Here is a 20,000-nt window from a genome sequence, read left to right as displayed (position 1 = left end):
ACCGCCTGGGAATACCAGGTGCTGTAAGCATTTTGTCCACGAGGGTGTGCTCTTGCACTATTTCATCAGCAACACTGCCTTGTAGTAAGCATTTAATGATGAATTGACTAAATGCAGCTTCCTGCCTTTTTAATAGGATCAAATTTCCTTGTGTTTTCAATTAGCATCTGCCTTGTATTTATAAGACAAACAAGAATATTGTTGCTGAATGCAGCTTGTGTGTGCTTTATGCTCCTTTGCCCTGTTCAAATGATGAAAGGAAATAAAGTTTGTATTTTATCCAACTACCTGTGCTAAAAAGTGATGGGAACAGTGTTTGTAATTTCTTCTACTTTTTCAGTGACACAAAGTTCAAGCTGCTTATCTAATTGGTGAAAATGCAATGTCTGTTTATCACACTCACTTTGACTATATATGTTGTAGCAAGAGATTGTTTCTCCCTTACGGCCATACCAGCCTGGGTACTCCCGATCTCGTCTGGTCTCGGAAGCTAAGCAGGGTCGGGCCTGGTTAGTACTTGGATGGGAGACCGCCTGGGAATACCAGGTGCTGTAAGCATTTTGTCCACGAGGGTGTGCTCTTGCACTATTTCATCAGCAACACTGCCTTGTAGTAAGCATTTAATGATGAATTGACTAAATGTCTGTTTTATCAGACTCACTTTGACTATATATGTTGTAGCAAGAGATTGTTTCCCGCTTACGGCCATGTCAGCCTGGGTACCCCCGATCTCGTCTGATCTCGGAAGCTAAGCAGGGTCGGGCATGGTTAGTACTTGGATGGGAGACCGCCTGGGAATACCAGGTGCTGTAAGCATTTTGTCCACGAGGGTGTGCTCTTGCACTATTTCATCAGCAACACTTCCTTGTAGTAAGCATTTAATGATGAATTGACTAAATGTCTGTTTTATCAGACTCACTTTGACTATATATGTTGTAGCAAGAGATTGTTTCTCGCTTACGGCCATACCAGCCTGGGTACGCCCGATCTCGTCTGATCTCGGAAGCTAAGCAGGGTCGGGCCTGGTTAGTACTTGGATGGGACACCGCCTGGGAATACCAGGTGCTGTAAGCATTTTGTCCACGAGGGTGTGCTCTTGCACTATTTCATCAGCAACACTGCCTTGTAGTAAGCATTTAATGATGAATTGACTAAATGTCTGTTTTATCAGACTCACTTTGACTATATATGTTGTAGCAAGAGATTGTTTCTCGCTTACGGCCATACCAGCCTGGGTACGCCCGATCTCGTCTGATCTCGGAAGCTAAGCAGGGTCGGGCCTGGTTAGTACTTGGATGGGACACCGCCTGGGAATACCAGGTGCTGTAAGCATTTTGTCCACGAGGGTGTGCTCTTGCACTATTTCATCAGCAACACTGCCTTGTAGTAAGCATTTAATGATGAATTGACTAAATGTCTGTTTTATCAGACTCACTTTGACTATATATGTTGTAGCAAGAGATTGTTTCTAGCTTACGGCCATATCAGCCTGGGTACGCCCGATCTCGTCTGATCTCGGAAGCTAAGCAGGGTAGGGCCTGGTTAGTACTTGGATGGGAGACCGCCTGGGAATACCAGGTGCTGTAAGCATTTTGTCCACGAGGGTGTGCTCTTGCACTATTTCATCAGCAACACTGCCTTGTAGTAAGCATTTAATGATGAATTGACTAAATGCAGCTTCCTGCCTTTTTAATAGGATCAAATTTCCTTGTGTTTTCAATTAGCATCTGCCTTGTATTTATAAGACAAACAAGAATATTGTTGCTGAATGCAGCTTGTGTGTGCTTTATGCTCCTTTGCCCTGTTCAAATGATGAAAGGAAATAAAGTTTGTATTTTATCCAACTACCTGTGCTAAAAAGTGATGGGAACAGTGTTTGTAATTTCTTCTACTTTTTCAGTGACACAAAGTTCAAGCTGCTTATCTAATTGGTGAAAATGCAATGTCTGTTTATCACACTCACTTTGACTATATATGTTGTAGCAAGAGATTGTTTCTCCGTTACGGCCATACCAGCCTGGGTACTCCCGATCTCGTCTGATCTCGGAAGCTAAGCAGGGTCGGGCCTGGTTAGTACTTGGATGGGAGACCGCCTGGGAATACCAGGTGCTGTAAGCATTTTGTCCACGAGGGTGTGCTCTTGCACTATTTCATCAGCAACACTGCCTTGTAGTAAGCATTTAATGATGAATTGACTAAATGTCTGTTTTATCAGACTCACTTTGACTATATATGTTGTAGCAAGAGATTGTTTCTCGCTTACGGCCATACCAGCCTGGGTACTCCCGATCTCGTCTGATCTCGGAAGCTAAGCAGGGTCGGGCCTGGTTAGTACTTGGATGGGACACCGCCTGGGAATACCAGGTGCTGTAAGCATTTTGTCCACGAGGGTGTGCTCTTGCACTATTTCATCAGCAACACTGCCTTGTAGTAAGCATTTAATGATGAATTGACTAAATGTCTGTTTTATCAGACTCACTTTGACTATATATGTTGTAGCAAGAGATTGTTTCTCGCTTACGGCCATATCAGCCTGGGTACTCCCGATCTCGTCTGATCTCGGAAGCTAAGCAGGGTCGGGCCTGGTTAGTACTTGGATGGGAGACCGCCTGGGAATACCAGGTGCTGTAAGCATTTTGTCCACGAGGGTGTGCTCTTGCACTATTTCATCAGCAACACTGCCTTGTAGTAAGCATTTAATGATGAATTGACTAAATGCAGCTTCCTGCCTTTTTAATAGGATCAAATTTCCTTGTGTTTTCAATTAGCATCTGCCTTGTATTTATAAGACAAACAAGAATATTGTTGCTGAATGCAGCTTGTGTGTGCTTTGTGCTCCTTTGCCCTGTTCAAATGATGAAAGGAAATAAAGTTTGTATTTTATCCAACTACCTGTGCTAAAAAGTGATGGGAACAGTGTTTGTAATTTCTTCTACTTTTTCAGTGACACAAAGTTCAAGCTGCTTATCTAATTGGTGAAAATGCAATGTCTGTTTATCACACTCACTTTGACTATATATGTTGTAGCAAGAGATTGTTTCTCGCTTACGGCCATACCAGCCTGGGTACGACCGATCTTTTCTGATCTCGGAAGCTAAGCAGGGTCGGGCCTGGTTAGTACTTGGATGGGAGACCGCCTGGGAATACCAGGTGCTGTAAGCATTTTGTCCACGAGGGTGTGCTCTTGCACTATTTCATCAGCAACACTGCCTTGTAGTAAGCATTTAATGATGAATTGACTAAATGTCTGTTTTATCAGACTCACTTTGACTATATATGTTGTAGCAAGAGATTGTTTCCCGCTTACGGCCATGTCAGCCTGGGTACCCCCGATCTCGTCTGATCTCGGAAGCTAAGCAGGGTCGGGCATGGTTAGTACTTGGATGGGAGACCGCCTGGGAATACCAGGTGCTGTAAGCATTTTGTCCACGAGGGTGTGCTCTTGCACTATTTCATCAGCAACACTGCCTTGTAGTAAGCATTTAATGATGAATTGACTAAATGTCTGTTTTATCAGACTCACTTTGACTATATATGTTGTAGCAAGAGATTATTTCTCGCTTACGGCCATATCAGCCTGGGTACGCCCGATCTCGTCTGATCTCGGAAGCTAAGCAGGGTCGGGCCTGGTTAGTACTTGGATGGGAGACCGCCTGGGAATACCAGGTGCTGTAAGCATTTTGTCCACGAGGGTGTGCTCTTGCACTATTTCATCAGCAACACTGCCTTGTAGTAAGCATTTAATGATGAATTGACTAAATGCAGCTTCCTGCCTTTTTAATAGGATCAAATTTCCTTGTGTTTTCAATTAGCATCTGCCTTGTATTTATAAGACAAACAAGAATATTGTTGCTGAATGCAGCTTGTGTGTGCTTTGTGCTCCTTTGCCCTGTTCAAATGATGAAAGGAAATAAAGTTTGTATTTTATCCAACTACCTGTGCTAAAAAGTGATGGGAACAGTGTTTGTAATTTCTTCTACTTTTTCAGTGACACAAAGTTCAAGCTGCTTATCTAATTGGTGAAAATGCAATGTCTGTTTATCACACTCACTTTGACTATATATGTTGTAGCAAGAGATTGTTTCTCGCTTACGGCCATACCAGCCTGGGTACGACCGATCTTTTCTGATCTCGGAAGCTAAGCAGGGTCGGGCCTGGTTAGTACTTGGATGGGAGACCGCCTGGGAATACCAGGTGCTGTAAGCATTTTGTCCACGAGGGTGTGCTCTTGCACTATTTCATCAGCAACACTGCCTTGTAGTAAGCATTTAATGATGAATTGACTAAATGTCTGTTTTATCAGACTCACTTTGACTATATATGTTGTAGCAAGAGACTGTTTCCCGCTTACGGCCATGTCAGCCTGGGTACCCCCGATCTCGTCTGATCTCGGAAGCTAAGCAGGGTCGGGCCTGGTTAGTACTTGGATGGGAGACCGCCTGGGAATACCAGGTGCTGTAAGCATTTTGTCCACGAGGGTGTGCTCTTGCACTATTTCATCAGCAACACTGCCTTGTAGTAAGCATTTAATGATGAATTGACTAAATGTCTGTTTTATCAGACTCACTTTGACTATATATGTTGTAGCAAGAGATTGTTTCTCGCTTACGGCCATATCAGCCTGGGTACGCCCGATCTCGTCTGATCTCGGAAGCTAAGCAGGGTCGGGCCTGGTTAGTACTTGGATGGGAGACCGCCTGGGAATACCAGGTGCTGTAAGCATTTTGTCCACGAGGGTGTGCTCTTGCACTATTTCATCAGCAACACTGCCTTGTAGTAAGCATTTAATGATGAATTGACTAAATGCAGCTTCCTGCCTTTTTAATAGGATCAAATTTCCTTGTGTTTTCAATTAGCATCTGCCTTGTATTTATAAGACAAACAAGAATATTGTTGCTGAATGCAGCTTGTGTGTGCTTTATGCTCCTTTGCCCTGTTCAAATGATGAAAGGAAATAAAGTTTGTATTTTATCCAACTACCTGTGCTAAAAAGTGATGGGAACAGTGTTTGTAATTTCTTCTACTTTTTCAGTGACACAAAGTTCAAGCTGCTTATCTAATTGGTGAAAATGCAATGTCTGTTTATCACACTCACTTTGACTATATATGTTGTAGCAAGAGATTGTTTCTCCCTTACGGCCATACCAGCCTGGGTACTCCCGATCTCGTCTGATCTCGGAAGCTAAGCAGGGTCGGGCCTGGTTAGTACTTGGATGGGAGACCGCCTGGGAATACCAGGTGCTGTAAGCATTTTGTCCACGAGGGTGTGCTCTTGCACTATTTCATCAGCAACACTGCCTTGTAGTAAGCATTTAATGATGAATTGACTAAATGTCTGTTTTATCAGACTCACTTTGACTATATATGTTGTAGCAAGAGATTGTTTCCCGCTTACGGCCATGTCAGCCTGGGTACCCCCGATCTCGTCTGATCTCGGAAGCTAAGCAGGGTCGGGCATGGTTAGTACTTGGATGGGAGACCGCCTGGGAATACCAGGTGCTGTAAGCATTTTGTCCACGAGGGTGTGCTCTTGCACTATTTCATCAGCAACACTTCCTTGTAGTAAGCATTTAATGATGAATTGACTAAATGTCTGTTTTATCAGACTCACTTTGACTATATATGTTGTAGCAAGAGATTGTTTCTCGCTTACGGCCATACCAGCCTGGGTACGCCCGATCTCGTCTGATCTCGGAAGCTAAGCAGGGTCGGGCCTGGTTAGTACTTGGATGGGACACCGCCTGGGAATACCAGGTGCTGTAAGCATTTTGTCCACGAGGGTGTGCTCTTGCACTATTTCATCAGCAACACTGCCTTGTAGTAAGCATTTAATGATGAATTGACTAAATGTCTGTTTTATCAGACTCACTTTGACTATATATGTTGTAGCAAGAGATTGTTTCTCGCTTACGGCCATACCAGCCTGGGTACGCCCGATCTCGTCTGATCTCGGAAGCTAAGCAGGGTCGGGCCTGGTTAGTACTTGGATGGGACACCGCCTGGGAATACCAGGTGCTGTAAGCATTTTGTCCACGAGGGTGTGCTCTTGCACTATTTCATCAGCAACACTGCCTTGTAGTAAGCATTTAATGATGAATTGACTAAATGTCTGTTTTATCAGACTCACTTTGACTATATATGTTGTAGCAAGAGATTGTTTCTAGCTTACGGCCATATCAGCCTGGGTACGCCCGATCTCGTCTGATCTCGGAAGCTAAGCAGGGTAGGGCCTGGTTAGTACTTGGATGGGAGACCGCCTGGGAATACCAGGTGCTGTAAGCATTTTGTCCACGAGGGTGTGCTCTTGCACTATTTCATCAGCAACACTGCCTTGTAGTAAGCATTTAATGATGAATTGACTAAATGCAGCTTCCTGCCTTTTTAATAGGATCAAATTTCCTTGTGTTTTCAATTAGCATCTGCCTTGTATTTATAAGACAAACAAGAATATTGTTGCTGAATGCAGCTTGTGTGTGCTTTATGCTCCTTTGCCCTGTTCAAATGATGAAAGGAAATAAAGTTTGTATTTTATCCAACTACCTGTGCTAAAAAGTGATGGGAACAGTGTTTGTAATTTCTTCTACTTTTTCAGTGACACAAAGTTCAAGCTGCTTATCTAATTGGTGAAAATGCAATGTCTGTTTATCACACTCACTTTGACTATATATGTTGTAGCAAGAGATTGTTTCTCCGTTACGGCCATACCAGCCTGGGTACTCCCGATCTCGTCTGATCTCGGAAGCTAAGCAGGGTCGGGCCTGGTTAGTACTTGGATGGGAGACCGCCTGGGAATACCAGGTGCTGTAAGCATTTTGTCCACGAGGGTGTGCTCTTGCACTATTTCATCAGCAACACTGCCTTGTAGTAAGCATTTAATGATGAATTGACTAAATGTCTGTTTTATCAGACTCACTTTGACTATATATGTTGTAGCAAGAGATTGTTTCTCGCTTACGGCCATACCAGCCTGGGTACTCCCGATCTCGTCTGATCTCGGAAGCTAAGCAGGGTCGGGCCTGGTTAGTACTTGGATGGGACACCGCCTGGGAATACCAGGTGCTGTAAGCATTTTGTCCACGAGGGTGTGCTCTTGCACTATTTCATCAGCAACACTGCCTTGTAGTAAGCATTTAATGATGAATTGACTAAATGTCTGTTTTATCAGACTCACTTTGACTATATATGTTGTAGCAAGAGATTGTTTCTCGCTTACGGCCATATCAGCCTGGGTACTCCCGATCTCGTCTGATCTCGGAAGCTAAGCAGGGTCGGGCCTGGTTAGTACTTGGATGGGAGACCGCCTGGGAATACCAGGTGCTGTAAGCATTTTGTCCACGAGGGTGTGCTCTTGCACTATTTCATCAGCAACACTGCCTTGTAGTAAGCATTTAATGATGAATTGACTAAATGCAGCTTCCTGCCTTTTTAATAGGATCAAATTTCCTTGTGTTTTCAATTAGCATCTGCCTTGTATTTATAAGACAAACAAGAATATTGTTGCTGAATGCAGCTTGTGTGTGCTTTGTGCTCCTTTGCCCTGTTCAAATGATGAAAGGAAATAAAGTTTGTATTTTATCCAACTACCTGTGCTAAAAAGTGATGGGAACAGTGTTTGTAATTTCTTCTACTTTTTCAGTGACACAAAGTTCAAGCTGCTTATCTAATTGGTGAAAATGCAATGTCTGTTTATCACACTCACTTTGACTATATATGTTGTAGCAAGAGATTGTTTCTCGCTTACGGCCATACCAGCCTGGGTACGACCGATCTTTTCTGATCTCGGAAGCTAAGCAGGGTCGGGCCTGGTTAGTACTTGGATGGGAGACCGCCTGGGAATACCAGGTGCTGTAAGCATTTTGTCCACGAGGGTGTGCTCTTGCACTATTTCATCAGCAACACTGCCTTGTAGTAAGCATTTAATGATGAATTGACTAAATGTCTGTTTTATCAGACTCACTTTGACTATATATGTTGTAGCAAGAGATTGTTTCCCGCTTACGGCCATGTCAGCCTGGGTACCCCCGATCTCGTCTGATCTCGGAAGCTAAGCAGGGTCGGGCATGGTTAGTACTTGGATGGGAGACCGCCTGGGAATACCAGGTGCTGTAAGCATTTTGTCCACGAGGGTGTGCTCTTGCACTATTTCATCAGCAACACTGCCTTGTAGTAAGCATTTAATGATGAATTGACTAAATGTCTGTTTTATCAGACTCACTTTGACTATATATGTTGTAGCAAGAGATTATTTCTCGCTTACGGCCATATCAGCCTGGGTACGCCCGATCTCGTCTGATCTCGGAAGCTAAGCAGGGTCGGGCCTGGTTAGTACTTGGATGGGAGACCGCCTGGGAATACCAGGTGCTGTAAGCATTTTGTCCACGAGGGTGTGCTCTTGCACTATTTCATCAGCAACACTGCCTTGTAGTAAGCATTTAATGATGAATTGACTAAATGCAGCTTCCTGCCTTTTTAATAGGATCAAATTTCCTTGTGTTTTCAATTAGCATCTGCCTTGTATTTATAAGACAAACAAGAATATTGTTGCTGAATGCAGCTTGTGTGTGCTTTATGCTCCTTTGCCCTGTTCAAATGATGAAAGGAAATAAAGTTTGTATTTTATCCAACTACCTGTGCTAAAAAGTGATGGGAACAGTGTTTGTAATTTCTTCTACTTTTTCAGTGACACAAAGTTCAAGCTGCTTATCTAATTGGTGAAAATGCAATGTCTGTTTATCACACTCACTTTGACTATATATGTTGTAGCAAGAGATTGTTTCTCCCTTACGGCCATACCAGCCTGGGTACTCCCGATCTCGTCTGATCTCGGAAGCTAAGCAGGGTCGGGCCTGGTTAGTACTTGGATGGGAGACCGCCTGGGAATACCAGGTGCTGTAAGCATTTTGTCCACGAGGGTGTGCTCTTGCACTATTTCATCAGCAACACTGCCTTGTAGTAAGCATTTAATGATGAATTGACTAAATGTCTGTTTTATCAGACTCACTTTGACTATATATGTTGTAGCAAGAGATTGTTTCTCGCTTACGGCCATACCAGCCTGGGTACTCCCGATCTCGTCTGATCTCGGAAGCTAAGCAGGGTCGGGCCTGGTTAGTACTTGGATGGGACACCGCCTGGGAATACCAGGTGCTGTAAGCATTTTGTCCACGAGGGTGTGCTCTTGCACTATTTCATCAGCAACACTGCCTTGTAGTAAGCATTTAATGATGAATTGACTAAATGTCTGTTTTATCAGACTCACTTTGACTATATATGTTGTAGCAAGAGATTGTTTCTCGCTTACGGCCATATCAGCCTGGGTACTCCCGATCTCGTCTGATCTCGGAAGCTAAGCAGGGTCGGGCCTGGTTAGTACTTGGATGGGAGACCGCCTGGGAATACCAGGTGCTGTAAGCATTTTGTCCACGAGGGTGTGCTCTTGCACTATTTCATCAGCAACACTGCCTTGTAGTAAGCATTTAATGATGAATTGACTAAATGCAGCTTCCTGCCTTTTTAATAGGATCAAATTTCCTTGTGTTTTCAATTAGCATCTGCCTTGTATTTATAAGACAAACAAGAATATTGTTGCTGAATGCAGCTTGTGTGTGCTTTGTGCTCCTTTGCCCTGTTCAAATGATGAAAGGAAATAAAGTTTGTATTTTATCCAACTACCTGTGCTAAAAAGTGATGGGAACAGTGTTTGTAATTTCTTCTACTTTTTCAGTGACACAAAGTTCAAGCTGCTTATCTAATTGGTGAAAATGCAATGTCTGTTTATCACACTCACTTTGACTATATATGTTGTAGCAAGAGATTGTTTCTCGCTTACGGCCATACCAGCCTGGGTACGACCGATCTTGTCTGATCTCGGAAGCTAAGCAGGGTCGGGCCTGGTTAGTACTTGGATGGGAGACCGCCTGGGAATACCAGGTGCTGTAAGCATTTTGTCCACGAGGGTGTGCTCTTGCACTATTTCATCAGCAACACTGCCTTGGAGGAAGCATTTAATGATGAATTGACTAAATGTCTGTTTTATCAGACTCACTTTGACTATATATGTTGTAGCAAGAGATTGTTTCCCGCTTACGGCCATGTCAGCCTGGGTACCCCCGATCTCGTCTGATCTCGGAAGCTAAGCAGGGTCGGGCATGGTTAGTACTTGGATGGGAGACCGCCTGGGAATACCAGGTGCTGTAAGCATTTTGTCCACGAGGGTGTGCTCTTGCACTATTTCATCAGCCTCACTGCCTTGTAGTAAGCATTTAATGATGAATTGACTAAATGTCTGTTTTATCAGACTCACTTTGACTATATATGTTGTAGCAAGAGATTGTTTCTCGCTTACGGCCATACCAGCCTGGGTACGCCCGATCTCGTCTGATCTCGGAAGCTAAGCAGGGTCGGGCCTGGTTAGTACTTGGATGGGACACCGCCTGGGAATACCAGGTGCTGTAAGCATTTTGTCCACGAGGGTGTGCTCTTGCACTATTTCATCAGCAACACTGCCTTGTAGTAAGCATTTAATGATGAATTGACTAAATGTCTGTTTTATCAGACTCACTTTGACTATATATGTTGTAGCAAGAGATTGTTTCTCGCTTACGGCCATACCAGCCTGGGTACGCCCGATCTCGTCTGATCTCGGAAGCTAAGCAGGGTCGGGCCTGGTTAGTACTTGGATGGGACACCGCCTGGGAATACCAGGTGCTGTAAGCATTTTGTCCACGAGGGTGTGCTCTTGCACTATTTCATCAGCAACACTGCCTTGTAGTAAGCATTTAATGATGAATTGACTAAATGTCTGTTTTATCAGACTCACTTTGACTATATATGTTGTAGCAAGAGATTGTTTCTAGCTTACGGCCATATCAGCCTGGGTACGCCCGATCTCGTCTGATCTCGGAAGCTAAGCAGGGTCGGGCCTGGTTAGTACTTGGATGGGAGACCGCCTGGGAATACCAGGTGCTGTAAGCATTTTGTCCACGAGGGTGTGCTCTTGCACTATTTCATCAGCAACACTGCCTTGTAGTAAGCATTTAATGATGAATTGACTAAATGCAGCTTCCTGCCTTTTTAGTAGGATCAAATTTCCTTGTGTTTTCAATTAGCATCTGCCTTGTATTTATAAGACAAACAAGAATATTGTTGCTGAATGCAGCTTGTGTGTGCTTTATGCTCCTTTGCCCTGTTCAAATGATGAAAGGAAATAAAGTTTGTATTTTATCCAACTACCTGTGCTAAAAAGTGATGGGAACAGTGTTTGTAATTTCTTCTACTTTTTCAGTGACACAAAGTTCAAGCTGCTTATCTAATTGGTGAAAATGCAATGTCTGTTTATCACACTCACTTTGACTATATATGTTGTAGCAAGAGATTGTTTCTCCCTTACGGCCATACCAGCCTGGGTACTCCCGATCTCGTCTGATCTCAGAAGCTAAGCAGGGTCGGGCCTGGTTAGTACTTGGATGGGAGACCGCCTGGGAATACCAGGTGCTGTAAGCATTTTGTCCACGAGGGTGTGCTCTTGCACTATTTCATCAGCAACACTGCCTTGTAGTAAGCATTTAATGATGAATTGACTAAATGTCTGTTTTATCAGACTCACTTTGACTATATATGTTGTAGCAAGAGATTGTTTCTCGCTTACGGCCATACCAGCCTGGGTACTCCCGATCTCGTCTGATCTCGGAAGCTAAGCAGGGTCGGGCCTGGTTAGTACTTGGATGGGACACCGCCTGGGAATACCAGGTGCTGTAAGCATTTTGTCCACGAGGGTGTGCTCTTGCACTATTTCATCAGCAACACTGCCTTGTAGTAAGCATTTAATGATGAATTGACTAAATGCAGCTTCCTGCCTTTTTAATAGGATCAAATTTCCTTGTGTTTTCAATTAGCATCTGCCTTGTATTTATAAGACAAACAAGAATATTGTTGCTGAATGCAGCTTGTGTGTGCTTTGTGCTCCTTTGCCCTGTTCAAATGATGAAAGGAAATAAAGTTTGTATTTTATCCAACTACCTGTGCTAAAAAGTGATGGGAACAGTGTTTGTAATTTCTTCTACTTTTTCAGTGACACAAAGTTCAAGCTGCTTATCTAATTGGTGAAAATGCAATGTCTGTTTATCACACTCACTTTGACTATATATGTTGTAGCAAGAGATTGTTTCTCGCTTACGGCCATACCAGCCTGGGTACGACCGATCTTGTCTGATCTCGGAAGCTAAGCAGGGTCGGGCCTGGTTAGTACTTGGATGGGAGACCGCCTGGGAATACCAGGTGCTGTAAGCATTTTGTCCACGAGGGTGTGCTCTTGCACTATTTCATCAGCAACACTGCCTTGTAGTAAGCATTTAATGATGAATTGACTAAATGTCTGTTTTATCAGACTCACTTTGACTATATATGTTGTAGCAAGAGATTGTTTCCCGCTTACGGCCATGTCAGCCTGGGTACCCCCGATCTCGTCTGATCTCGGAAGCTAAGCAGGGTCGGGCATGGTTAGTACTTGGATGGGAGACCGCCTGGGAATACCAGGTGCTGTAAGCATTTTGTCCACGAGGGTGTGCTCTTGCACTATTTCATCAGCAACACTGCCTTGTAGTAAGCATTTAATGATGAATTGACTAAATGTCTGTTTTATCAGACTCACTTTGACTATATATGTTGTAGCAAGAGATTATTTCTCCCTTACGGCCATATCAGCCTGGGTACGCCCGATCTCGTCTGATCTCGGAAGCTAAGCAGGGTCGGGCCTGGTTAGTACTTGGATGGGAGACCGCCTGGGAATACCAGGTGCTGTAAGCATTTTGTCCACGAGGGTGTGCTCTTGCACTATTTCATCAGCAACACTGCCTTGTAGTAAGCATTTAATGATGAATTGACTAAATGTCTGTTTTATCAGACTCACTTTGACTATATATGTTGTAGCAAGAGATTATTTCTCGCTTACGGCCATATCAGCCTGGGTACGCCCGATCTCGTCTGATCTCGGAAGCTAAGCAGGGTCGGGCCTGGTTAGTACTTGGATGGGACACCGCCTGGGAATACCAGGTGCTGTAAGCATTTTGTCCACGAGGGTGTGCTCTTGCACTATTTCATCAGCAACACTGCCTTGTAGTAAGCATTTAATGATGAATTGACTAAATGTCTGTTTTATCAGACTCACTTTGACTATATATGTTGTAGCAAGAGATTGTTTCTCGCTTACGGCCATACCAGCCTGGGGGCGCTAATCCTTGATTGGAGAAGTGACGACAGGTGCGAGTAATTGAGCTGTGAGTGTTTGCTTGAGAGTGTTTGCTCGAGAGCTATTTTCGTTTCTTTTTTTGGTTTTTGCAATATAATTTATTGTTTTTTATTTGGATAGTTTTTAGTTTTGTTTAGTTTTCCCCCCCTGCAGTTTTGCTGCCTGGGGGAGGTTTTTTCGCTTTCATTTTTGATTTACAATGACGGACAACATGGCAACGACAAACGGAACGGACAAAGACAACGAAAATGCGCAACGGAAGGAAAACGAAAAAGGAGGAATGAAATATGGAAAAGAATACACGGTGGCAATTGAGTTGGTGGGAGAAGAAAAGATGACGACGATGGAATTACTGCGAGCAATTAAGGAGATGTGTGGAGAGGTGGTGGGATGCCGAATGAAAGGCGAGAAGAAGTATGAAATTACGATGAAAAACGGAAAAGGTAAAGAACGGCTAATGGACGGTTTAAGGATAAAGGACACCAGGATTATGGCGAGAGATGTGAATGTAAATGAATTGGTGGTGTCTTTTATGAATCTCCCGGTATACATCGAAGACAAAGTTATACTGGACAAGCTGAGTAGCTGGGGAGTAACGGCCGTCTCGGAGATAAGGAGGAGAGTTTGGCCTGGAACGGAGGTGGTTGACGGAACACGGTTTTGTAAAGTTAAATTTACGGAAAAAGTAAAATCATTGCCATATTCCACAAAAATTGAGACGCTGGAAGGAGCTGAATACTTCAGGGTGATCCATGACAAGCAGGTCAGAGTTTGTCGATTGTGCATACAACCTGGGCACATAGTTAAAGATTGCCCTGAATTCAAGTGTTTCAAGTGCGGCAATCAAGGCCATTATGCGAGAGAGTGTGTCGGAGAGAAGGAAAGGAATGTTTGTGGAAGATGCAGAAAGAGATTGGCGGAGTGCAACTGTGGAGAAGTTATGACTGAAGAGGGGAGTCAAGTACTATTCGAGGAAGCAGTTGTATCATCGCAAGAAGGAGAAGAAGATGGAGGAGAGGACGTGGTGGAAGGTGGAGAGACGGAGGAAGGAAGAAGGGAGAAGAAAGAAGACCAGAAGATTAACGAAATTGGGAGCAGTATGGATTCGGAAATAAGAAGGTGGAGTTTTCAGGAGGAGAGGGGAAGTGGATTGGGGGGAAGCACGGGGGACTCACGGGTTTTGGGGGAAAGCACAGCACAAACAAGTACCTCGGGGGGTGAAGAAATGGAGAGGGTCTTAAGTTTAATGACAATAACAGAGACGGGTATGAACACGGGGAGCACAACGACTACTACACGTGAGACGGAGATGAACATTCCAGAAACGGCGGAGAACACGGGGAGCACAACGAACATTCCAGAATCGGCGATGAACACGGGGAGCACAACGAGCATTCCAGAATCGGCGATGAACACGGGGAGCACAACGGATGAGGGTGTAAAGAAGAAAAGTTGGCTGGATGAAATGGACTTGGAGGAGATATCGGACTCGGATGATGGGGAAAAATTTGAAAGAATGAGAGGAGGATACAGGAAGAGGAAAGCAGCGGAGGGGGGGGAGAGAAAGGGTGGAAGAGGAAAGAAACTGGATAAAAGGTAGAGGATAATGAAATTATATTTTATAATTTTATTATTTATTAGTATGGTAACAATAATGTCGATAAATGCGAATGGGTTGAGAACAATAGGAAAATTTAATAGAATAGTACACATAAAGAATTCTGATATTTTATGTATTCAAGAGACGCACTGGGATAATATGTGTGTTTTAGAAATTCAGAAAATATGGAGGGATTTTATTTATGTAAACAATGGTAGGGGGAATTCATGTGGGGTTGCAATTTTAATAAGGAAGGATGTAGTAGAAAATGTGAAGAAGATATATAATGATAATAATGGGCGGATTTTAATTTTAGACTTTGAGTATATGAGTAGGGTTTTTAGGATTATAAATATTTATGCGCCGAATAATGAAATAGAGAGAAGGAATTTATTTTTAGAATTAGCGAAATGGTGCAAGGGAAACTGTATTTTAGTTGGGGATTTTAATGTAAAAATGGATAGACTAGATATGACAAGGGGAGCTATTTTTAGAAGTGACGTATCTAGGGGGGTTTTAAGGAAGATGATGGTTGAAAACAATTTAATTGATATATGGAGGGAGGAGAATCCGAATAAGAGAGAATTTTCTAGAAGGCAGGTGGTTTTAGGGGAATTGAAACAGACACGGATAGATTTGGTTTTAGTAAATGAAGGGTTAAGGAATTTTATGAAGGATATTAAATATATTTTTACAACTTTTAGTGATCATGCTGGGTTAACTTTTTCGGTGGGGTTAGATAAGGAAAGGAAAGGGGGGGGAATATGGTGTATGAATGCAGGGTATCTAGGTGATGAGGAATACGGGAAACAACTTAAATCTTTGATAGAACATGAAATGGAGGATAAGCAAAAAGGGAATGATAAGTGCAAGTGGTGGGAAAATGTTAAAGAAAAAATAAAAGTTTTTAGTATTAGATATGCAAGGAAGCAGAGGAGTAGGATGACAAGAGCAGAAAATTATTTAAGAACAAAATTGAATGAAGAAATGAAGAAATGTGATAGTGATCCTGATTATACTATTGAAAAGTTTTTAGATTTAAAAGAAAAATTGAGCAAATGTGAAATAGATAAGTGTAAGGGTGCAATTATAAGAAGTAGGGCAAAATATGTTTTAGAAGGGGAGAAATGTACGTCGTTTTTTCTTGGTTTAGAGAAAACTAAACAGATGAAATCATATATTAGTGAGATTGAAAATGTAAAGGGTGAAGTGGTAAATGATTATGTGGAGATATTAGAAACGGTACAGAATTTTTATAAGGATTTATTTAAGAAAGGGGAGGTGGATGAGGGGTGTGTAAAAGAGATTTTAAGTAGTGTTGATGTGCAAATTGGTGTTGAGGATAAGCAAATGTGTGATAGGAAGATAACAATGGATGAAGTGAAAGATGCAATTAAGGGTTTACAAATAAATAAAAGTCCTGGAGTAGATGGACTAATTGCAGAGTTTTATAAAATGTATGAAAGTATTTTAGCACCTATTTTATTAGAAGTATATCAATATATGGAAGACAATAATACTGTTTCAGATTCCATGGTGACAGGGCTGATATCGATTTTATATAAAAATAAGGGGAGTAAATTGAAATTAGAAAATTATAGGCCAATTAGTTTATTAAACTCAGATTATAAGATTTTAGCTAAGATACTGGCAAATAGGATGAAGATGGTTTTAAATGATATTATAGCACCTACACAAAATTATAGTGTGCCTGGAAGAGATATAGCAGATACCATAACTACACTTAGAGATGTGATAAATAAAATGAATAGCGATAAGATAGGGGGAATTGTTTTAGGTATAGATTTTAATAAAGCTTTTGACAGGGTGGAACATGATTTTATGTTTAGGGTACTGGAAAAGTATGGGTTTGGAAATGGAATTATAAGATGGATAAAATTATTATATAGAAAGGCTAAAAGTAGGGTTAAATGTAATGGGATTTTAACAGATTCTTTTATTCTTGAGAGATCAGTGAGACAGGGGTGCCCTTTATCAGCTTTATTGTTTGTTTTATCGGTAGAACCCTTAGCGGCATACCTTAAAAAAGATCATTTTATAAATTGTGTAGAGACTCCGCAAGGAGGTTTTAGTTTAATTCATCAATATGCAGACGATACCACAATTACAGTCAGAGATGAGGGAAGTGTTAAAAGGGTGATGGAGTGTTTTAAAGTATATGAGAAAGCCTCAGGAGCTAAAGTGAATATGGAGAAGTCAGTAATAATGTATGTTGGGAAGAATAATGAGGGGACTTTTCCTTTTAAGGTGGTAAATGATTATTTTAAGGTGTTAGGTGTGTTTTTAGGGGTGAAGGAACAAGAAGCTAGGGATCTGACATGGAGTGGGGTTATAAACAAAGTTAGGAAGGTAGTAAATATGTGGAGGGGGAGGGCTTTGAAATTAAAAGGGAAAGTAATTGTTGTAAATTCCTTGCTGATGTCAATTTTTATTCATGTCATGAACGTTTTAGATGTACCAGAATGGGTTTTATCTGAAATGAATATGATTTTAGTTGATTTTTTATGGGATGGGAAAGGAGCGAAAATTTCTTTTAAAACATTGATTGCAGGTTATGAGGAGGGGGGTTTGAAGTTGGTGGATTTAAATGTAAGGAAAAAAGCAATTAGAGTTAAAATGGTACGGAAATATTTATATGGTGAACTAGATTATGGATGGAAAAGATTTTTTAAGGAGTATTTGCAGGAGGTTGGGAGGATGGGGGACAATGGTTTATTGATGTGCATGAAAAAAGAAATGTTAAGTAATATACCATTGTTTTATAGAGAAGTGTTTGAAGCTTGGGGGGAGTTTTTACCAAATATTTATTATGAGTGTACCATTTTAGACAATATTTTAAATCAGCCAATTTTCTTAAATCCCAAGATACAATATAATAATAAGATGTTGTTTTGTAAATATTTTATGAGGGCTGGGATGAGACAGATTGGGGATATTTTATACGAGGTCATTCCAGGGTTCCTTACTGTACAAGCGATTTATGATAATGTTTGTGAAGTGGAAGATGAAATAAGCAAAACTACAGTAGATAATATGTATAAGAGAATTTTAGGGTGTATTCCTGAAGAATGGGTGCTTTTAATAAATACAGAGGTGGTTGAGAGAGCTAAGGGTTTACCGGTTTTATATTATGAAAGTAATGGGGAGAAACATGTTTTATCAGGTTTGAAAGTTAAAAAGATTTATGAAAAATGTATTTTAAGAGAGATAAAAGCTCCTGCTTCAGAAAAAGTGTGGTCTAGGGTATTTGTAAATATAGATGTAAAATCAATATGGAAGAATGTCAATGTCAAATATAATTCTATAGAATGTGAAGATAATGATTTTAAATTGAAACATAATAGGATTTTTACGAACGTGGTTTTACATCAAATAAATAGAGACATTAAAAGAGAATGTGATATTTGTGGTACGGAGGTGGAAAATTTTATGCACTTTTTTATTGAATGTAGTAGATTACAAGGGTTTCATGAGTTTATAAAGGGGCTTTTAGAACAACATTGGGGAGAAGATATTGTAAATGGGATTGAGTGGAGGAGGTTGTTTCTATTTGGTATAAATGGAAAAAGCAAAGTTTTTAATATTAATTTGATGAATTTTGTTCTTAGCCATGCTAGATACGCTGTAAGACAAAGAAGGAATTTAGGACATTATGAAGGGAAAATTGTGAGTGTGGAGGTTTTATTTAAAAGTATTTTAGAGAAAGATATTGAACTAATATATAAATATGGAGGATGTAATTTTGAAAAACTGTTTGTGTGGGGGAGCACTTTTATCGAAATTGATCAAAATGGAAAACTTGCTTTTAATTATTAATTGGTTTTATTTTCTTTTCTTTTTTGATTTTGTAAAAGGATGAATTGTTCATCCTTTTTTATTATTATTGTTTGAATATTGTAAATATTATGTGTTTTTTCATAATAAAAGATAAAAAAAAAAAGGTACGCCCGATCTCGTCTGATCTCGAAAGCTAAGCAGGGTCGGGCCTGGTTAGTATTTGGATGGGAGACCGCCTGGGAATACCAGGTGCTGTAAGCATTTTGTCCACGAGGGTGTGCTCTTGCACTATTTCATCAGCAACACTGCCTTGTATTAAGCATTTAATGATGAATTGACTAAATGCAGCTTCCTGCCTTTTTAATAGGATCAAATTTCCTTGTGTTTTCAATTAGCATCTGCCTTGTATTTATAAGACAAACAAGAATATTGTTGCTGAATGCAGCTTGTGTGTGCTTTGTGCTCCTTTGCCCTGTTCAAATGATGAAAGGAAATAAACTTGGTATTTTATCCAACTACCTGTGCTAAAAAGTGATGGGAACAGTGTTTGTAATTTCTTCTACTTTTTCAGTGACACAAAGTTCAAGCTGCTTATCTAATTGGTGAAAATGCAATGTCTGTTTATCAGACTCATTTTAACTATATATGTTGTAGCAAGAGATTGTTTCTCGCTTACGGCCATACCAGCCTGGGTACGCCCGATCTCGTCTGATCTCGGAAGCTAAGCAGGGTCGGGCCTGGTTAGTACTTGGATGGGAGACCGCCTGGGAATACCAGGTGCTGTAAGAAATTTGTCCACGAGGGTGTGCTCTTGCACTATTTCATCAGCAACACTGCCTTGTAGTAAGCATTTAATGATGAATTGACTAAATGTCTGTTTTATCAGACTCACTTTGACTATATATGTTGTAGCAAGAGATTGTTTCTTGCTTACGGGCATACCAGCCTGGGTACGCCCGATCTCGTCTGATCTCGAAAGCTAAGCAGGGTCGGGCCTGGTTAGTATTTGGATGGGAGACCGCCTGGGAATACCAGGTGCTGTAAGCATTTTGTCCACGAGGGTGTGCTCTTGCACTATTTCATCAGCAACACTGCCTTGTATTAAGCATTTAATGATGAATTGACTAAATGCAGCTTCCTGCCTTTTTAATAGGATCAAATTTCCTTGTGTTTTCAATTAGCATCTGCCTTGTATTTATAAGACAAACAAGAATATTGTTGCTGAATGCAGCTTGTGTGTGCTTTGTGCTCCTTTGCCCTGTTCAAATGATGAAAGGAAATAAAGTTGGTATTTTATCCAACTACCTGTGCTAAAAAGTGATGGGAACAGTGTTTGTAATTTCTTCTACTTTTTCA

At 41.4% G+C, this 20,000-nt stretch overlaps 42 non-coding genes across 42 annotated transcripts in view; all 42 read left to right on the top strand.

The window, feature by feature from the left end:
* LOC145881728 (5S ribosomal RNA) overlaps positions 1-30 on the top strand; it is a 119-nt gene extending 89 nt beyond the window's left edge. The window contains exon 1 of the ribosomal RNA XR_014393298.1: positions 1-30. This exon is cut by the window's left edge and continues 89 nt beyond it. This is a non-coding gene — a ribosomal RNA (5S ribosomal RNA).
* Positions 31-439: 409 nt separating this feature from the next.
* On the top strand, positions 440-558 carry LOC145887376 (5S ribosomal RNA). Its single transcript, XR_014398967.1, has one exon. It is a non-coding gene; the product is annotated as a 5S ribosomal RNA (ribosomal RNA).
* A 139-nt stretch (positions 559-697) lies between these two features.
* On the top strand, positions 698-816 carry LOC145852341 (5S ribosomal RNA). Its single transcript, XR_014374196.1, has one exon. It is a non-coding gene; the product is annotated as a 5S ribosomal RNA (ribosomal RNA).
* A 139-nt stretch (positions 817-955) lies between these two features.
* On the top strand, positions 956-1,074 carry LOC145882986 (5S ribosomal RNA). The gene has a single exon (XR_014394558.1). It is a non-coding gene; the product is annotated as a 5S ribosomal RNA (ribosomal RNA).
* A 139-nt stretch (positions 1,075-1,213) lies between these two features.
* On the top strand, positions 1,214-1,332 carry LOC145882985 (5S ribosomal RNA). The gene has a single exon (XR_014394557.1). It is a non-coding gene; the product is annotated as a 5S ribosomal RNA (ribosomal RNA).
* A 139-nt stretch (positions 1,333-1,471) lies between these two features.
* LOC145882661 (5S ribosomal RNA) lies at positions 1,472-1,590 on the top strand. The gene has a single exon (XR_014394229.1). It is a non-coding gene; the product is annotated as a 5S ribosomal RNA (ribosomal RNA).
* A 409-nt stretch (positions 1,591-1,999) lies between these two features.
* On the top strand, positions 2,000-2,118 carry LOC145850703 (5S ribosomal RNA). The gene has a single exon (XR_014372551.1). It is a non-coding gene; the product is annotated as a 5S ribosomal RNA (ribosomal RNA).
* Positions 2,119-2,257: 139 nt separating this feature from the next.
* LOC145883065 (5S ribosomal RNA) lies at positions 2,258-2,376 on the top strand. The gene has a single exon (XR_014394638.1). It is a non-coding gene; the product is annotated as a 5S ribosomal RNA (ribosomal RNA).
* A 139-nt stretch (positions 2,377-2,515) lies between these two features.
* On the top strand, positions 2,516-2,634 carry LOC145884083 (5S ribosomal RNA). The gene has a single exon (XR_014395662.1). It is a non-coding gene; the product is annotated as a 5S ribosomal RNA (ribosomal RNA).
* Positions 2,635-3,043: 409 nt separating this feature from the next.
* Positions 3,044-3,162, top strand: LOC145851827 (5S ribosomal RNA). The gene has a single exon (XR_014373679.1). It is a non-coding gene; the product is annotated as a 5S ribosomal RNA (ribosomal RNA).
* A 139-nt stretch (positions 3,163-3,301) lies between these two features.
* LOC145852340 (5S ribosomal RNA) lies at positions 3,302-3,420 on the top strand. Its single transcript, XR_014374195.1, has one exon. It is a non-coding gene; the product is annotated as a 5S ribosomal RNA (ribosomal RNA).
* A 139-nt stretch (positions 3,421-3,559) lies between these two features.
* On the top strand, positions 3,560-3,678 carry LOC145883634 (5S ribosomal RNA). The gene has a single exon (XR_014395210.1). It is a non-coding gene; the product is annotated as a 5S ribosomal RNA (ribosomal RNA).
* A 409-nt stretch (positions 3,679-4,087) lies between these two features.
* Positions 4,088-4,206, top strand: LOC145851826 (5S ribosomal RNA). The gene has a single exon (XR_014373678.1). It is a non-coding gene; the product is annotated as a 5S ribosomal RNA (ribosomal RNA).
* Positions 4,207-4,345: 139 nt separating this feature from the next.
* On the top strand, positions 4,346-4,464 carry LOC145887186 (5S ribosomal RNA). The gene has a single exon (XR_014398775.1). It is a non-coding gene; the product is annotated as a 5S ribosomal RNA (ribosomal RNA).
* Positions 4,465-4,603: 139 nt separating this feature from the next.
* LOC145883633 (5S ribosomal RNA) lies at positions 4,604-4,722 on the top strand. The gene has a single exon (XR_014395209.1). It is a non-coding gene; the product is annotated as a 5S ribosomal RNA (ribosomal RNA).
* Positions 4,723-5,131: 409 nt separating this feature from the next.
* On the top strand, positions 5,132-5,250 carry LOC145885087 (5S ribosomal RNA). Its single transcript, XR_014396667.1, has one exon. It is a non-coding gene; the product is annotated as a 5S ribosomal RNA (ribosomal RNA).
* Positions 5,251-5,389: 139 nt separating this feature from the next.
* On the top strand, positions 5,390-5,508 carry LOC145852339 (5S ribosomal RNA). Its single transcript, XR_014374194.1, has one exon. It is a non-coding gene; the product is annotated as a 5S ribosomal RNA (ribosomal RNA).
* Positions 5,509-5,647: 139 nt separating this feature from the next.
* On the top strand, positions 5,648-5,766 carry LOC145882984 (5S ribosomal RNA). Its single transcript, XR_014394556.1, has one exon. It is a non-coding gene; the product is annotated as a 5S ribosomal RNA (ribosomal RNA).
* A 139-nt stretch (positions 5,767-5,905) lies between these two features.
* Positions 5,906-6,024, top strand: LOC145882983 (5S ribosomal RNA). The gene has a single exon (XR_014394555.1). It is a non-coding gene; the product is annotated as a 5S ribosomal RNA (ribosomal RNA).
* A 139-nt stretch (positions 6,025-6,163) lies between these two features.
* LOC145882660 (5S ribosomal RNA) lies at positions 6,164-6,282 on the top strand. Its single transcript, XR_014394228.1, has one exon. It is a non-coding gene; the product is annotated as a 5S ribosomal RNA (ribosomal RNA).
* Positions 6,283-6,691: 409 nt separating this feature from the next.
* Positions 6,692-6,810, top strand: LOC145850702 (5S ribosomal RNA). The gene has a single exon (XR_014372550.1). It is a non-coding gene; the product is annotated as a 5S ribosomal RNA (ribosomal RNA).
* A 139-nt stretch (positions 6,811-6,949) lies between these two features.
* On the top strand, positions 6,950-7,068 carry LOC145883064 (5S ribosomal RNA). Its single transcript, XR_014394637.1, has one exon. It is a non-coding gene; the product is annotated as a 5S ribosomal RNA (ribosomal RNA).
* Positions 7,069-7,207: 139 nt separating this feature from the next.
* LOC145884082 (5S ribosomal RNA) lies at positions 7,208-7,326 on the top strand. Its single transcript, XR_014395661.1, has one exon. It is a non-coding gene; the product is annotated as a 5S ribosomal RNA (ribosomal RNA).
* Positions 7,327-7,735: 409 nt separating this feature from the next.
* On the top strand, positions 7,736-7,854 carry LOC145851825 (5S ribosomal RNA). Its single transcript, XR_014373677.1, has one exon. It is a non-coding gene; the product is annotated as a 5S ribosomal RNA (ribosomal RNA).
* A 139-nt stretch (positions 7,855-7,993) lies between these two features.
* Positions 7,994-8,112, top strand: LOC145852338 (5S ribosomal RNA). The gene has a single exon (XR_014374193.1). It is a non-coding gene; the product is annotated as a 5S ribosomal RNA (ribosomal RNA).
* A 139-nt stretch (positions 8,113-8,251) lies between these two features.
* Positions 8,252-8,370, top strand: LOC145883631 (5S ribosomal RNA). Its single transcript, XR_014395207.1, has one exon. It is a non-coding gene; the product is annotated as a 5S ribosomal RNA (ribosomal RNA).
* A 409-nt stretch (positions 8,371-8,779) lies between these two features.
* On the top strand, positions 8,780-8,898 carry LOC145885085 (5S ribosomal RNA). Its single transcript, XR_014396665.1, has one exon. It is a non-coding gene; the product is annotated as a 5S ribosomal RNA (ribosomal RNA).
* Positions 8,899-9,037: 139 nt separating this feature from the next.
* Positions 9,038-9,156, top strand: LOC145883063 (5S ribosomal RNA). Its single transcript, XR_014394636.1, has one exon. It is a non-coding gene; the product is annotated as a 5S ribosomal RNA (ribosomal RNA).
* A 139-nt stretch (positions 9,157-9,295) lies between these two features.
* LOC145884080 (5S ribosomal RNA) lies at positions 9,296-9,414 on the top strand. Its single transcript, XR_014395659.1, has one exon. It is a non-coding gene; the product is annotated as a 5S ribosomal RNA (ribosomal RNA).
* Positions 9,415-9,823: 409 nt separating this feature from the next.
* Positions 9,824-9,942, top strand: LOC145850979 (5S ribosomal RNA). Its single transcript, XR_014372828.1, has one exon. It is a non-coding gene; the product is annotated as a 5S ribosomal RNA (ribosomal RNA).
* A 139-nt stretch (positions 9,943-10,081) lies between these two features.
* Positions 10,082-10,200, top strand: LOC145852337 (5S ribosomal RNA). Its single transcript, XR_014374192.1, has one exon. It is a non-coding gene; the product is annotated as a 5S ribosomal RNA (ribosomal RNA).
* A 139-nt stretch (positions 10,201-10,339) lies between these two features.
* Positions 10,340-10,458, top strand: LOC145882981 (5S ribosomal RNA). The gene has a single exon (XR_014394553.1). It is a non-coding gene; the product is annotated as a 5S ribosomal RNA (ribosomal RNA).
* Positions 10,459-10,597: 139 nt separating this feature from the next.
* LOC145882980 (5S ribosomal RNA) lies at positions 10,598-10,716 on the top strand. The gene has a single exon (XR_014394552.1). It is a non-coding gene; the product is annotated as a 5S ribosomal RNA (ribosomal RNA).
* A 139-nt stretch (positions 10,717-10,855) lies between these two features.
* LOC145883630 (5S ribosomal RNA) lies at positions 10,856-10,974 on the top strand. Its single transcript, XR_014395206.1, has one exon. It is a non-coding gene; the product is annotated as a 5S ribosomal RNA (ribosomal RNA).
* Positions 10,975-11,383: 409 nt separating this feature from the next.
* LOC145851059 (5S ribosomal RNA) lies at positions 11,384-11,502 on the top strand. Its single transcript, XR_014372909.1, has one exon. It is a non-coding gene; the product is annotated as a 5S ribosomal RNA (ribosomal RNA).
* Positions 11,503-11,641: 139 nt separating this feature from the next.
* Positions 11,642-11,760, top strand: LOC145883062 (5S ribosomal RNA). Its single transcript, XR_014394635.1, has one exon. It is a non-coding gene; the product is annotated as a 5S ribosomal RNA (ribosomal RNA).
* A 409-nt stretch (positions 11,761-12,169) lies between these two features.
* LOC145850978 (5S ribosomal RNA) lies at positions 12,170-12,288 on the top strand. Its single transcript, XR_014372827.1, has one exon. It is a non-coding gene; the product is annotated as a 5S ribosomal RNA (ribosomal RNA).
* A 139-nt stretch (positions 12,289-12,427) lies between these two features.
* Positions 12,428-12,546, top strand: LOC145852335 (5S ribosomal RNA). Its single transcript, XR_014374190.1, has one exon. It is a non-coding gene; the product is annotated as a 5S ribosomal RNA (ribosomal RNA).
* Positions 12,547-12,685: 139 nt separating this feature from the next.
* On the top strand, positions 12,686-12,804 carry LOC145887364 (5S ribosomal RNA). The gene has a single exon (XR_014398955.1). It is a non-coding gene; the product is annotated as a 5S ribosomal RNA (ribosomal RNA).
* Positions 12,805-12,943: 139 nt separating this feature from the next.
* On the top strand, positions 12,944-13,062 carry LOC145886237 (5S ribosomal RNA). The gene has a single exon (XR_014397821.1). It is a non-coding gene; the product is annotated as a 5S ribosomal RNA (ribosomal RNA).
* A 6,252-nt stretch (positions 13,063-19,314) lies between these two features.
* LOC145884592 (5S ribosomal RNA) lies at positions 19,315-19,433 on the top strand. Its single transcript, XR_014396170.1, has one exon. It is a non-coding gene; the product is annotated as a 5S ribosomal RNA (ribosomal RNA).
* Positions 19,434-19,572: 139 nt separating this feature from the next.
* LOC145852039 (5S ribosomal RNA) lies at positions 19,573-19,691 on the top strand. The gene has a single exon (XR_014373893.1). It is a non-coding gene; the product is annotated as a 5S ribosomal RNA (ribosomal RNA).
* Positions 19,692-20,000: the final 309 nt, after the last annotated feature.

The sequence above is a fragment of the Salmo salar genome, chromosome 08 (assembly GCF_965601325.2).
Source record: "Salmo salar chromosome 08, fSalSal1, whole genome shotgun sequence".
Classification (NCBI taxonomy): domain Eukaryota; kingdom Metazoa; phylum Chordata; class Actinopteri; order Salmoniformes; family Salmonidae; genus Salmo; species Salmo salar.
Note: the sequence above shows the minus strand (reverse complement) of the source record. Positions and strands in the feature narration are given on the sequence as shown.